The sequence below is a fragment of the Lipotes vexillifer genome, unplaced genomic scaffold (assembly GCF_000442215.2).
Source record: "Lipotes vexillifer unplaced genomic scaffold, Lipotes_vexillifer_v1.1 scaffold584, whole genome shotgun sequence".
Lineage (NCBI taxonomy): Eukaryota > Metazoa > Chordata > Mammalia > Artiodactyla > Lipotidae > Lipotes > Lipotes vexillifer.
Window position 1 is genome coordinate 3,428,392 of NW_006783036.1, and position 15,829 is coordinate 3,444,220.

Genomic DNA, 15,829 nt, shown 5'->3' on the forward strand with positions numbered 1-15,829 from the left:
AAGCTGGCCCCACCCCCAGAAGCTGGCCCGGCGCCCCAGCTGGGCAGGGTTACTCTCCTCCTGGATATAAACCACCTCACAGACGACAACCTCAGACAAGGCTCCTCAGAGACGGTGATGGGATGAGACAAAGCAAGGCCACTTCAGAACTTCGTCTCAGCACAGACAGAAACAAGGTCGCTGCGCCTTCCACGGAATACCAAGCAGCCCCTCTCTTGGCTTAAAATGAGGGACAGCTGCTTCTTTCCCAATTGCAGCTGCATCTTCATTCTAGTCTGCAGAAAAGGTTTATTGAGACGCCCAGTCATAGAAGCTCCCGCTTTTCGACAGGATCCAATCCACCTAGAGATTTGCTTAGACCCCACCCCCACCCAAGCCTCCTAATCAAACCCACATCGGAGCACACCGAGACGCCCCCAGGCTTCCTCGCTGCAATGTGTAATAGCCCCGACGTGTTCACCTGCGGGTGGGATCCTGCTGGCCTCTGGCTGAGGGCACTGACACGCCAGTTGTGTGCCTCTGGGCTGCTCCATTAGAGAGCAAAGGGGAGCATTCAGTGATGTGAGGACCAGAGTGCCAGGCTCTCCACCACCGACAGGGACACCCTTGGCTGACCCTGGCCGTCCCTCCTACAGGAAGAGCCTTGGGCCGGCTGCCTAGTGGTGCACTCACCTGCTCTCAGGAACAGACAGGGGTGAGCAACCTGAGAAGGGGCACCGCCCATCAGGGAGCCCAGAGCACAGGCACCTTGGCCACGTTATATCCTGCATTTCTGAAGCACCTTCCCCCGGGGACCTCCAGAGTTTGGTGGTGCTGGCAGGGGAGGAGGGAGTCCCCCAGAGACATCTGGGACCTGAGGGCAAGTGGGTGGGTTTGGTGGCTCATGGGGACAGCCACCCATTACAGGGTACTCTGTGCCAAGCTGCCAGTGTCCTTCCACAGTTCAGCCCCCTGGACCGGGAGGTCCAGATCTTGTAACCCCTCTCCTCTCTGTTGGTCCGGGCTCACAGCTGGCTATGTCCTCCTGCAGGCTTCCTGGAGGGGGCTGGTGGTGATGGGACCCTGGAAGGAGGCTCTGGGGTGACATGAGTGAGGTGGAGGGGGTATCGGGGAGAGGAAGAGGAGGCCCCCCTGTGACAGCCTCACTGGAGCTGGGAGGGGGCTCTCTGTGGGGAGCACCTGCCCCCTCATGTGTGCCCCGACTGTGTTCTAGAAAGTGTGAGAAGAATCCAGCAACTCAGAGCTGGGGTCCAAACCTGGCCCCGTAGGCTTTGGCCATCCCGGGGGCTGGTGGTGCAGACTGCATGTTTACATGGGCACCGACTACCTACTCAGGAGGACTTTCCACTGTTTGCATTTTTCATTTTACCACCTGGAAACTGAAGGCTCAGAGAGGCCGGCGCCCGCCCAGGGTCACAGAGCAGATTCTCAGAGGAGCCAGGGATGTCCCAGGTCTTCCGCCTCCACGCGGGGGGTGGGGGGGGGGCTTCCTACAGGTGAGGGAGCTCTGGACCCCCACCCAGCCTCCCGGCCCCCCCCCCAAGGCCTGGAGCTGAACCCCCGTGGGGCTGTTTGGCAAGCTTCCGCCCTTCACCGCACCAGAGGGCCCCAGGCGGCCTTTAGCTTTCCCAGCGCAGAGCAGGGCCTGCCGGCTGCAGCCCCCAGCTCACGGGCTGCTGTCCCGCAGACACGCGGCTTGCGGACAAACCCCAGCGCCGTCCCCCCTGCCGCCCCCTCCCCACCGCGGCGGGTGGGGCGCGCGGGAGGGGGTCCTAAGCGGGCGACGCCGAAGGCTCAGACGGATTGATCTCCCCCTCCCCCAAGCGGTGGTAGTCTGCTTGCTGCCCACGTTTCCAGGAGTCCCCAAGCCTGGGGGAGGCCCCTAATTGTGAGTGACGATGGCAAATGGTCCTCCAGCTGCTGCCCCTGCCTGGGGCAAGGTCATGATCTCTTGCAAGCCCCTCACTGCCTACCGCCCTCTCCCCTCTCAGTAGGCCCTCTGTCGCCCGCCCTCATCCTGTCCCGTTGTCCCATGCGCTTAACAAGCTCTGCTCTGCATCCCTCCCCCACCTCCCCCGTCTCAAGCTACCTCTTCCCCCTCCCCTCCCCGTCCCTTCCTGCGCCAGGCAAGTGGAGAGCAACCCTCCAGCTACCCGCCCACCACCCTCACAGACCTTCCCCAGGCCCCAACCTGCTCTGTATTATGTGGTCATTCCACAAACTTTTCCAAAGAGTCACATAAGGAGAATATTACATTTTAATTAGGGCTGGGATTGATCCAGAGAAAAGGGAGGGGGAGGGGGATGGTTTGGTGAACGAGCTGCATTTTAGTTTGGCCGGGTCCATGAATTGCAATTAACCACTTAGCTCCCTCTAGATGTGCTCTGCCCATCCCAACAGGTCAGTAATTTAATGAAGCATCACACTGCACTCTTGCCCAGCCCCAACCTGTAAAAGAAGAACAGAAGCAGTGGGTGGGTGTGGATTGAAGAACTGAGGTCAAACATGGGACAGCTCTCAGAGGAAGGCAGGCATCAGAAAGCCAAGGTGATATCTGTCTCTCCATTCCTTTCTTATTTTTTGCCGCATGGCAAGTTCATCCGCTATTCTCCAGTAATAAGAAGGTAACAGGGAAAAGGATAGACACAAGAATGTGATGAAATATGTCATTTCTTTAAAGTAATATCATTCTATTTCATTTTATGAGAAAATACAAGTATTATGCCAAGAAATAAAATAGTCCATGCGTCTTAAAGCCTCCTTAATAGAAATTAAATGCATTTTTAAATGCTAATAATTTTTGTTTTTTAGTTAAGTATCTAATGAATTAAATTTAATAGATCTAATATTAATAGGAAGGAATGAAAGAAACATTTCTCAGTACTTTTTTGTTGTTGCTGTTTACAAATTCATCACCGTACACTTTTTGGATACAAACTACATAGAGGGCACTGTCCTAGATTCCCCAACCCCTCCGCTCAAGAAACTAATAGTCAAGGAACACCGACAAAGCATAGTAGAGCCTTGAGATGTCAATAACAACGGAAGACAATGATCTATATCAGCGGTCCCCAACCTTTCTGGCACCAGGGACCGGTTTCGTGGCAGACAATTTTTCCACGGACTGGCGGCGGGAGGGGGATGACGGTTCAGGCGGTAATGCGAGCGATGGGGAGCGATGGGGAGCGGCAGATGGAGCTTTGCTGGCTCCCCCCCCCCCCCCGCCCCGCCCCGCCGGCCCTGACGACAGGAGCCGGGCGGTGTGTCAGCCGGTGACTCAGACCCAGCGCACTTCATTTATTCAATAGCTCTGGGCCTGAAAAATAACGGCTAAATTGCATCCCATTTTCCCCAAGCCCATTAGTAACCAGCAGCCTCATTCTCAGTGATTTCGCGGAACCACCCTGGGCTGCGGGGAGACACCGCCCCGAGAAGAGCGCAAACTTTTCTTCTTTGTGCAGCCCGGGGTACAATGTCCTGCCTTAGCCACGGGCCAGAGGGCAGGACCCCCGGGACCCCCCAAGCCCTCCCTCTGCCCGCTGAGCCGTGTCCTGGCCTCTTTGCCGTCGGTGGCTTTCCCGCTCTGCACCCTCCCGGCACCCATTCAAAATCCACCTCCCTGGGTCCCAAGTTGGGTTCTTCCCCCGCAGCCTGGCAGCCCGGACCACCCACCGGCCACCCCGGGGTACAAGGATGTCAGTTGGAACAGTGACAGCCAGCACCTGCCTTTCCGGAGGGTTTGCCATTGGGGGCTGTGTTAACTCCACCGCCGCCGCCTTCCCACGGGGACCTCAGGCAGATGGGTTCCCAAGCCGAAGCTGACTTTCTTCCAGCTGAAAATGGGAGAGGTGGTATTAAAAGCTGCCAGACAGGCGGCAGGTGCATTCCTGGCGATAAAGGATAGGGACGCACTTACGCTCTTTGTATTCCGCTGCCTTCCCATGCCCTGGACGGCATCCTGGGGCCGTGGGTTCATCCCACTGCGCTGAAGGAATGGCCCAAGGCTCTTTCTCCCCGGCCCTGAGAGTAGGCACCCCGTCCCGTTAACTGCCCCAGGCCTCTTGGGGTCTCACTCTTTTGTCTCCTGGCCTTGCACTTGGCTAGGGAGAGACTGGGCACCACTGGCTCTCTGTCCAGAGCGTGGGGTGCTCGGAAACCACTGGTTAAGTGGAAGCTGCGTGCTTGATTATTAACGTACGCTAATGGCTATTGTTTTGTTATAGGTTACGAGGTGCCAGGTGGCTAGGAAAGGCCACTGAGTCCCCAGCTGAGACTCCTTTTGCTGCAAACACCGGCACTGAGTCCCAGGGAAAGGAGATGCAGGAGGGAACAGGACAGCTGCAGCGTTTCAGGCTGGAGAGCTACCCAGGGACCCGCTCTGCTGTGCATACATGAGGCGGGGAAGCTGGAAACCTACGGCTGTTGGGGCCTGGGGGGGACCGATGGCGTGACCCGCCATGAGAGAGGGGCCCGTACCACCTCTTCACTGCAAGTCCAGGGAGGGAGCAGCCTTGGTAAAGCCCAGGCCCACCACCCACACCCCGTCTCCCCCCTTGCGTGTCCCGAGCAGCCACCGGCTCCCTTCCTCCTGGACTGGCCTCAGGAAAACGTCAGCACCGTGAGGATGATGCTAAATGGAAGATGACAGCAGACAGGAGACAAACAACAGCCCTACCGACCCAGCCAGGACTCCCGGAAGGGGCCTCCGCCCCCGCATCCTGGGAACTGAGAGCCCCTGTGCCAGTCATCACCCATGGCCCCTCAGAGGGCTCGATTTGAGTCTTCCTCCCTCTGCGGGGGAGAGGCCGGTGCACAGCGGCCATGCCCCAAGCTCAAGGTGGTCTGTTCCACGCACCCAGCATCCCCCATGTCTGCGCCAGGCGGGGGGCAGGGGTGGGAGGGGCCCAGGACGCTGGCAGGGAGCCCTCCGGGTGACGGGGCGCCAGCTCTCCGCACGACGCTGTGTCAGGCGGGGTCTCAGGTCTCTCTCAGGTCACGCAGTAAGGAAACGGAAGCACATAGGGTTTGAGTCACTTCCCCAAGGTCACACAGCAAGTCCATGGCAGAGCTGGGCTGGTGGCTCAGGTGTTGGAGCGTGTGGTGCTTGCAACATCAATGACACTTTCCTCCCCATCCCTGTCTTCAGGATTAAAGGGTTAGAGCCCAAGTGGGGAGTGAAGCACCTTTAATCTATCATCCACTTGCTCTTCCCATCCCCCAGCCTCCCATCCCTGTCCTGGGGGCTGGAAATGTAGTTGATTCTGGAAAACAAACTTTCTTCCTGTGAGAAAACTTGACTGTATTCTTGGGTAATGCGTGACCCCAGCCCTGCTCCGTCAGGTGTGCTGCCAAAGGAGGGGTGTGTCTGCTGAGCAGTCCTCAGAGCAGAGACAGTGCCCCCTGTGCCGCGGGAAGCAAATGGGCGTGGCCATTAGGGGAACTGCGTGTGAGTGGAAGCGACCGCCCCCCTCTGAGCAGAGAAGGCTCGTCACCAAGAGGCCACAGTGGGGTCAGCTTCATTAGTGACCAGCAGAGGATGAGAGAGTCCTGTGACTCAGAGGCATCAGAGTGACCCAGGGACAGCTGCACAGGGTGTCAGTTGCTTTAGTCTCAGAAAGAACTAGTGAGTAGCCGTACTTCAGAGAGGACCAGGTCCACTCTGACCCCAGACCTTTCTTCTAGCTCAGCTCCCGATCCAGTACTCACCTTCCACTAATGCCCATTACTCTTCACCATCTCTGGCAGTAGACACTTCTGCTTCCTGACTCCCTTGACCCCTGTGCACCCTGTCCAGGGTCCCTGACCTTGGCAAGCACACAGAAAGTCTTCTCTTCCTCATGTGCATATCTGTGTGTGTGTGCATGTGCACATGGTGGGGTAGGCAATCATTCATACATGAACACACATTCCTCAACCCTCTGACAGTCCATGCTGGGGTCATGGGCTGGCAGGACAGAGCACCATGCCACAAGGTCCCTTGCTGAGGTTTGGGGCTGCCAGCTCAGGGGTCCCCATGGTACCCAGAACCAGCCTGAGTCACAGCGCTGACCACTGGCCAACATTGCCTGGCCCTGTCTGTCCTGTCCTCTGACCCCAAGCCCTTTTGCATAAGATACATCCAAGGGTCCCCAAGCCCGGGGGCCCCCATTTTATCAGTAATTCTCCGGCTCCTCCCAGATGCCAGGCTGTGTGCTGAGTTCTGGTCTTGTCTCCCAGCATCTAGCTCCATGCCTCTGACTTGAATTCTATCTCTGGACCCTCCCATCAAAGCATCCGGCCACCCCTCCCCATCTCCAGCCCTCACAGCCAGGAAGCCAGGACAGGAGTGTCCCCAGCGGAGAAAGGTCTGGAGGCTGCTGAGAAGTTGACCTCTACGATAATCGAATTGTGACCCCTCACTCTGGGGACCAAAAGGTGTCAGTGATCATGGCAAGGGAGCAAAAAAATAGTGGGGCACACCACCACCTCAACCAGAAAAATAAAGGGGGGCACCTTAGGTATCTCACGGGGTCTCAGAGACGATGAGCAGTGAAGCGTCTCACAGCTAATATTCATCCACTTGCACGGATTAACTCATTTAATCCTCATGACAGCCCCATTTAACAGATAGGAAGCCTGAGGCCCACAGAGATGAAATACTGCACACAGTGTTACCCTGGGATGAGAACTGAGGCAGTTGGTGTGCAGAGCCTGTGCCCCAGGGCACTTGCTGCACTGCCTTGAGGAAATGGCTGTGCTCTGTGCCCCAGGGAGGCCCCAGCATCCCTGATAGGACCAGAGTCCCATGAAGGGCTACAGGAAGGGATGAGGGGATGCCTGGCCCCCAGGCCACAGGGGCTGGACCCAGGCAACAGCCCCGCTCCCCATCCTGTGGCAGAACTGAAGCTCCATGAGCAATGAGGCCTGATGCTCAGATTCCGGGTGTTCCCTCTAGGGAGATGCAACTCCCCAGGGTAACTTCTAGAAACTTCCGTGGACAGTTCTGGCTTGATGGTGCATGGGGAAGAAAAGAGCAAGGGGGCAGAGAGCAGAGGGAGGTGAGGAGGGGGTTGTAGAGTGGAGGCAGGGAGGGGGTGAGGAGTCCCAGGGAGAGAGGGCGTGTGAACCCCACCCTGTCCCACCTCCCTGTGAATGCAGAACTGTGGAGGGGCTGGGATCCCCTGGATGATGGAGGGAGCAGAGATGGTGGTTGGGTGTTTTGGTGGTTGAGGGGACGGTGACCCCATAACCTGGAAGCCTGGTCACATGCAGTGATGGCACAGGAAGGGACTCTTGGGACGTCGGTGTCACATAGTCTGATTCAGTTACACCCATTTTACAGATGAGAAGACTGAGTCCCAGTGCAGGCAAGTGACCTCCCAGGGTTAACGTGGAGCCAGGATCCTGACAAGATCCGCCTCCAGATTTGTGCTGTTTGCCAGGACCTTCTCCTGTGGGTTTGGTTGTAGCATCCAGCTCCTGCCTGGCACAAGTAGGTGCACAGTTGGAGAGGGTGGCTGTTATATCAATATTGGAATGGTGGGCCAGCTCCAGGGGGATCATGATGAGGAAGGAAAGGCAGGTTGAGGCCATCGGAGGAAAAGTACCTGCTCCAAGATTTTCCCCAGGAAGCCAGCCCCTCAGCACATCTATTTGGGGACCCTCAGCACCCTCATGACCTGCTGTGGAACCTTGCTGCAGAGCTGCATGTGACTCTGAACATAACAGGCTCTGTTCCTTGTGATTCTGTTCGGGGCACACCTTCAGGAGCTGGAGGGCAGACTGAGAGTGCCCAGGGTCTGGGCACTGTGGCCAGTAGCGAGGGGTAGTCTGGACCATGAGAAGTGGGTGGTCTCCAGGCCGGGGTGGGTCAGGCTGCAGGTGTGTTGTGACTTCAGGATCCCCGGGGACCCTAACCAGCCATGGGTCAGTGGGAGGGAAACCCCACTTCAATGAGAACCTGACCCGGTCAGCACTTTGTGTATACTTGAAACCCATTTCACTCTCATCCCATCTGCGAGGTGGGTGCTCATTTTGTAGATGAGGAAACCGAGGCTCAGTGCCAGTAAGTGACAAAGGCTGGATGTGAACCTAAGTCCTCATCTGGAGCCCACACTCCCCAGAACCCATTGTACATTTATAAGAATGGCGTCCCGTCCCCCAACATCCCCCACCAGGTATATACACCCAGTTCAGGTTGGAAAGGCAACCTTATGCCTGTTGCCCAAAGTCAAAGTCACTTTCAAGAGAAGTGTTTTTCCAGAGGTAGAGCTTTTGCCCACATCCAGGGACTCTGGAGGAGAGGGGCGGGGCCGGAGGTTTGGGGCTCTACCCAGTGGCTGCGCTCATCCAAAGGTCTACGCTCTGACACTAGTCAGAGCAACCTCTCTGGGCCTCAGTTTCCTCCTCTGTCAGATGGGGACTGTCCATCTGGAGGGCCATGGGGCGTGCAGAGGGGGGCTGAAAAAGGTGATCCCCCCAACCCAAAGCGCTGGCAAAACGGCGGCTGCCTGCCTTTCCTATGCTGGGGAGCCGGGGAGGAAGCCAAGCGGGCTCCCCCCCCAGTCCAGCCAGCCCAGGCCGAGGCGGCGGGCAGAGCGCGGGCGAAAGGCTCTGCGGAAAACAGCATGAGTCACCCACCGGCCGGAGCGTGTCCTTCCCGGCTGAGAACCGGTGGTGGCAGGTTTCATAGGTAATTATGTAATTTATGAGCCTCCTGCTCGGGGCTGCGTCTGAGTCAGCCCGGCTGTGTCGTGACCAGGCGGAGGCTGGCAGAGCGAGGCGTGGGCACCGACCCTGCCCCTGGGCTCTGGCCTCTCTGCCCCTCGTGGGGGCTGGCAGCTGCGGCTGGGGGACGGTCTCAGACCTGAGACTGAGAGGAAAGCATGTCCTTCCGTGGCTCTGGTTCCCACGTGGGACGGGAGCTCACAGGTTGGGGGTGGTCCACAGGAAGACGCTCCCCGCGCAGTGCTCCGTGGGCCAAGGCCGGGGGCTCTACGTGAGAAGCCCTCCCAGAGGCAGACGGCCTCTGTTTTTAAACCCTCCACTTAACCAACACCATCTCTGAACACACAGACACACAAACGTATTTAGATTTTTATGATGTGTGTTTATTACTCAAATGGTCTGACGAGATTCAAAGTGTTTCAAAAGGAAGATCAGGAATTCTTACGTCCTTCTAACCAGCGTTTTCACCTCCCAGCCCCGCTGTCTGGTGGGGCAGGGCACAGTCCTTGGCATCTCCCTGAGCCCACAGGGTCCTCGGTCCTCCCCACGGTCCACGTGAAGGCCGGTCCTTCCCGCTGCGGGATGGTCCCCCGGTACTCAAGTCTGGGTGCTCCAAACGGTAGGGGATGCAGGGGCCTCCCCCAGCTTCCTGGGTGAGGCGGGGAGGGCGCTGTGCATCTGTCTGCTGGGGCGTGGGTGCCCTCTGCCTTGATCGCCACCAGGGACCACGGTGCAGTCGTGTGAAGCAGGAGATGGGATCAGGAGAGGAAAGGGCTGAGACTCCAAGATGGGTTCGGAGAAAGCAAGTGGCCACTGAGAGGGGAGGCAAAATAGAGGGGAGTCAGGAGGGACAACCAGAGCCCCCTCCACAAGCCCAGTGTCATCCTGGGGTCCCCGACGCGCCCGCGACTGAATCGCTGGGCCCAGCTGGCACAGGGGTCCGCCCTCCTTCCCTCTGCCTCTGTTTCCTCCCCTGGCGCCCATCTCCCTGGACAGAAAGTGCATAGAGACACCAGGCCAAGGGCCGAAGGGGTGTCGGTCCGACCTCCCCTCTTCCCTCCATCTCTGCCTCTCCCAACCCGGCCCCCTCCCCACTCAAGCCCCCCTTGGATTTTTCCTGGCTGAAACCTGCCGCAGACACCACCACACCCGGAAAGAGATAAATAAATAAAAGAAAAACAACGTCAACTGTGAAAGGCAGTCCAAAGCTGAATGTTTTCCGGCCTGAGTTAATTACACTTTAAATTGGCATGTTTACTGATGGGGATTTCAAGTTAGCAGAGACGCCCCCCTCCCCAACTGTTTGTACAGTAAAACTCCGCAGGCTGGCGGGCTCCCCCAGGCCTTGGCAGGCCCCGCCGCTCCCCTGCCAACGAGAGAGCATAACAGAAACGTCTATTTTTGAGTGTTAGCGAAAACGAAGATATCGCAGATGGTGGAAAGCAGCATGCTGGACGGTTTCCTACACCCCAGACTCTGCACCTTCTCAGCAGAGTCCTGCCACAGGGAAGACCGGGGACCCTGGGCGTGGGGCTCAGGGCACCCGAGTCGGGGCCCAGCCTGATCAAGCGTCCTGTACGCTTACCGCAGCACTGCCCTTGTGGGGTTCCCTCCCTTCTCTGCAGCCAGAGGGAGGAGGGCTGGCCTCTGCTTGGAGCAAGGCCATGGTGGGGGTCGAGGGAGCTCCGGGCAGGAGTCAGAAGGCCCTGTTTCATTCATTCACTCAACAACCACTGTTGGAAGCCAGGGGAGCTACGTTGGGTAAGGTGGACCTGACCCTCATAATGGGTGTGGCTCCCTGGACCCTGTGTGCCGTGGGCAAACCCCACTTCTGTTCCAGGCCCAAATGGGAAGCAACCAGTGGTCCTTCTGATGAGCACTTACCAGATGCAGGGTTGGGCCAGGATCCTGAGCTCACAGTCACACCTCTCTAGGCAGAAGTGGTCCTTGCAGCCACCTCTGGCCCAGCCCTTGGCTCCTGGCTGGGGTCAACCCAAGGCTCCGCCCATGGGATGTCCATGCACTGGGCACCTGTGGAGTGCCAGGTCCAGAGTGCCTGCAAAGGCAAGACAGGGCTAACCAGCATCATGCAGTGCCTTCCCCGGGCCGAACCAAGCACACGGGCCTCACAGCCTCCATACCAGAAACAGCCCCTGTCCCTGTGGAGCTTGCAGGCTGGGCCAGGAGATACCTATTGATCAAAGGATCAGAGGACTGACATCTGACTGCAAATTGAGGTTCTGTGTGGAGGGGTGGATCAGGGAGGGCTTCCTGTAGGAAGTGGCGCTGGAGCGGAGCCCTGGATAGGGACTCATAGGTATGGAAACAACAACTGCAGCACCAAGGGCATGAGGTGGGCTCTGAGATGCCTGCCTCCTCCTCCAGCCCAGCCTGCCCTTCCTCGGGGTCCTTCCCCACCCCTAGCCCAGCACTCATTCCGCCAGGCAGGAGGCGTGGCCGGGGGCTCCCCTCCATTGCCACCGGGATAATGCGAAAACGATGAACAAGGCTCCATCCTGCCCTTGCTTCCTGGCCCTCAAGCCCGTCCCCGCCGTGACAAATGGCCCCTCTGTCTCCGCAGGGTCTTTTCAGCAACCTTGACTGCAGAAGCTTGGCGGCGCTTGCTGGAGATTTATGTCCGTCTCCCCCAGGTTCTTCTTGGTTTCTCTGCTCCTTTATTCCCTCAAAGAGCATGCTTTTATTTATTCATTCCGCAAATGCCCTCCCAGTGCCTCCTGTGTGCTTCCTCCCGGCAATAAAGACCTGATTCAATACACTCCCAGGTCGAATACTTACTTTGCGCTGGTGTCTGAGCCCAGCTTTGATCCAGGCATTAGCTGAGCACCTACTATGAGCTGGCACTGCAGAGCGAAGGCACTGGCTTCTAAAAGCTCTGGAGCAGGGCAGCAGCATCACCCCCAGCAAGCCCCTGAGAACTGAGGTATTGAGTCCCGCTTGGCGTTCCCGTAGCCCTGGGGTGCTGGGTCACCCCTGTCATTACCAAGAGGGAAACTGTTTATTTGCCAGAGGTGGTCTAGACCCCAAAGCTTAAGACCACCCTTAGGAAAAACAGTCACAGCAAAGCATTCTACCCCCCTGGATGTCAGTTTTCTTACGTGTATGAGGATGTGAGTAGAGGGACGGAAGAGGAGGGGAATAAACTCAAGGGTCTCACTCAGCCCTGGCATTTGCGGGGGGGGGGGGTCTTTGCATCCTCAAGGACCCATGAGGACTGTGACCTCCATGGGTCCCCAGAGCTGCACCAGCTGCTGACTCTGTGCAGGGTGGCACAAGCAAGGGTGGGGCAGAGCAGAGAGGAGAGGGAGCCTGGGGGAGGGGAGGGGTGCCGAGCCCACCCTGCAGAGCTCACCGGGCTGGTCTTAGCGCTCATTCTTGCTTACCAACTGTCCTGACTTGATCAGTACTCGCCCGAGGGGTGGATACAGCCGTCAAATGCGCTCAAAGACACTCAACGTGGTCTTTGGTATTTAGACTCCCACTGTGCTCTGGGTCTTCTGATGGAGCAAGCGGCCCACTCTCTGGGCCAAGGGCCGTGGGCACTGCACCCAACTGAAAACACTCCATTCCAGGAGGAATGGCACCAAACTGGAGGTGCCAGGTGGGTGCAGGGGAAAACCACGAAAAGGATGGCAAGCTGTGTGTTGGGAAATGTAAGCCTACCTCATCATGCAAAGAGAATCTGGGGCCATGGGGCCCTTGCCCACACAGGTACTGGAACTCAGCGAGCACCCCTGAGTTGGAACCTGCGGCTGGTTTACTTACGGCGCCTGGGCAATGGCCCCGAGTCACCGATCCTCTGGCTCCAGGATCCGTGGTGACTTTCCTCCTGGCTGCTGTGGGTACAGACATTTTCATTTGGCTTGTCAGATGAAAAAGGCCCTTTGTTTATTTTCTCTTCTCCTCAAACAACAGATAAACCAGTAATTTGGCTTTTAATGAAATTCTGCACCAAGCGGCACGGGGTCACCATCTTTGGGTCTAAAATGAGTTTGGAACCTGCACGCTGCCCAGTGTCTGGTACCCTGGGCTGACCTTTTGTCTCATGCATAATTCTCAAGTGGCGGCGATGTACCCAATGCTTCTCCCGGGCAGCAGCCTGGGAGATTGAGGGGGCCGAGGCAGCCGTGCTCATTAATGCAGTGCTCTGGTGTGGGGATGCTTACATCGGAGCCATTAAATAAGGCTAATGTCCCCTCCCGCCCCCCTACACACATTTAATGTATTCCAAAGATGTGTGGATGCATTAACAACAATTTTCATCTCCAAATGTGCCCATTTATTCAGTTCCATGAATAAAATATTAGCCCTGACGCCACGCTCCAGCCTGTTGCAGATGGAGTCCCCCAGAGCACCCGGCTCTGAGTGCTGTAGTTTGCTAGAAGGTGGGGGGGGCCTCAATTAGGGTCTGTGGGGTTGTACTGGAGCTTGTCACTCCTTTCCGGGCCCTGGGGGCCCCCTGGAAAGTGGAAAGAAGAGCCCAGACCCAGCAGCAAACCTCAGACTCTCAAATGACATCCTGGAAGGGGCAGAAAATGATGAAAAATCAAATGGCTTTTAAAAAATGTGAAGAAATTCTAAAAACCAATTACCATATTCATATGCTCATCACCACATCTTGAGTGCCTCCTTTGTGATTGGCACTTTCCTAGGGATTAACTTGATAAGGTCCCAGTCCTTAGGGAGTCCGTTACTCAATCGACAAACACTCACCATTCTGCTATTATGGGCCTGGCCTGGATCCCAGGGCTGGAGGCACAGCAGGCAACATGACAGAAAAATTTCCTGCCCTGAGAAATTTTACAGTCTAGAGGAGAGAGAGAAAGAAAATATTAACATCAGGTAATTTTGGATAAGCTAGGAAGACAATGGTAACAAGGTGATGAGAGAAGGTTGCTGGGAAGAGGTGGGAGCTAGGCTGGGTGATCATGGATAGCCTTGCTGAGCAAGGGACATTTCAGCACCTCCAGAATCCCAAACCCCTGCTCTAGAAAGGGGGCAACTCTTGGTGGGGGTGGGGTGAAGCAAAGAGCAAGAGATTCTGCAGAGTGTCCCAAGAAAGAAGCATGCAGGGCATGGGGGGCTAAGAGAGGCCTGCACCCCGGATGTGGGGGGAGGGCGTTCAGGGCAGGCTGCACAGAGGTGGCCACCAGGGACCCAGCTCCCGGCAGGAGGACGGGTGGACGTAAAATGGGCATACACCGTAAAGTGTCATAGGCAGGGAGGGGCAGGGGGTGAGGTTGGCCAGTCTGGGGGCCTTGAGACACTAGTTACTGTTTTAGAGCCGAGCATGAGGGCAGGGGTGCCACGGAGGGGCTCTGGGCAGGGCAGAGAGAGCCAGATTGCACTCTGGAAGGTTCTCCCTGGCAGAAGGAGGAGGGGGACGGGAAGGAGACGCAGGTGGGGGGCCTGGGTAGCGGTCCAGGCCGGAAAGGGCGATCCCTCCTGCAGGGCTATGGCTGAGGGGCCGGAGAGGAGGGGTGGGCACCCCAGCAGAAGGAGGCGCATCTGTAGAACTTGAAGGCCTGACGCCCCACTGGCAAGGTCAGTGCTGATCTTCCTGGAGCTGGGGCGACCCCTCGCTTCGTGCTGGGCACAGAGAGGCCACGGCCCGAGGAGCAGCCCATGGGGAAAGGCATGCCCAGAGCTGAGACTTCCAAGGCAAGGAAGTTATCTCTTGCCAGTGGGGATGATGCAAGCCAGGCTCAGAAAGGGCTTCCTGGAGCCCAGAGGGCAATTAGCAAATACCAAACAGCCCTAGGTCATCCTCTGGAGGTGCTCTTCGAGTTCACCGTTCCAGGGGCCCTGGACCCTTCCCCTGCCCTGGGCGATCCTGCCGTGCCTGGGTCTCGGCAGGGCTGGGGTGGGGGTGAGGGTGCCAGCGTGAAATAAGAATCAGCAGGTAAACCTAGCCCAGCACCTCGGTAGCAGGGCCGTCTGGGACCGCGGGAACCACGGAGTCCGCTCCGCGCTGCTCTTGGGAACCCTCCAGAACGGATGCAGCTGGAAAATGAAGAGGCCAGCGGCACAGGTCCTAAACCAAGTCCACGGGTCAACCCGCGTGGAGGCTTCTGCCGCCCGGAGTCTGCACCAGAGCAGAAGTCGTCCAAGGCGGGATTCGATACCGGAAAGAGGTTGACTGTATAATATTCATCGTATAGAAAGTGAACACCTCACAGGCAACCTATGCCAGGTACCACTGAGCAGGGCTGACTGCAGACGGAGGCTCCTTCCTCAGACGGCCCCGCCCACGGCCTACCCCCACGGCCCCGCCCCATGGCCCCGGGTGAGTCGGCAAGTGCTCCGCCTTCGTGGACACTGGCCGCTGGGCACCGGACACTGGCGAGCTTGCAGGAGGCATGCAAGGCGGGATGTGATACTGAAGAGAGGCCGACCGTGTATTGTGCGTCATGAAGAATGCGAACGGGCCACGGGCAACCTCTCCTCAAGCACCAGGAAGATCAGCACGCACAGCTGGCAGGCCCTCGGGCCCTTCCCAGAAGGGGGTTATCCCTCTGGGTCTGGGCGCATTGGGATGGGAGGGGAAGCAGCGAGGACACACCTGCAGGCGCAGCCATGCACAGGGTCAGCCTTCGGCGGGACGCCGTGCAGAGTGGCAGGTGCGGGCCAGTGGGGGGCCCTCTGGAGACCCCTGCGACTCAGTGGCACTGGGCATGGGCAACAGACGGAACCCGGGCCATTCGTCACACACCAAGCAAATGCTTCACGACCAACGTCCCAGTGCAAGCCCCGCCTCCCTCCCGAAGTCAGCGTGCCCAACAGGAAGCTCTTGCAGGACTGATGAGACGTATCACACGCGAAGCCCATGCATTCACGTACCCTGGGGGAGGCCAGCCTCAGGCCTGGCCCTGCGCATGAGGGGTAGGTGGTACTGAAAACAGGCCATCTGTGTTATATTCGTCATTAATAAAGCGAACTCATCACAGACAACCTCTCCTCAAGTACCCAAAGTGGCGCCTACTCCGCCGGCCGCAGCTGGGCAGCAAGGATGGTGGCCTCCCGGGAGCCGTCCTGAGGGTGGATCACATACCACAGGTGAGAGGGACATAACACATCACAGGCGGCGCACGCCCCGCCCCGCCCC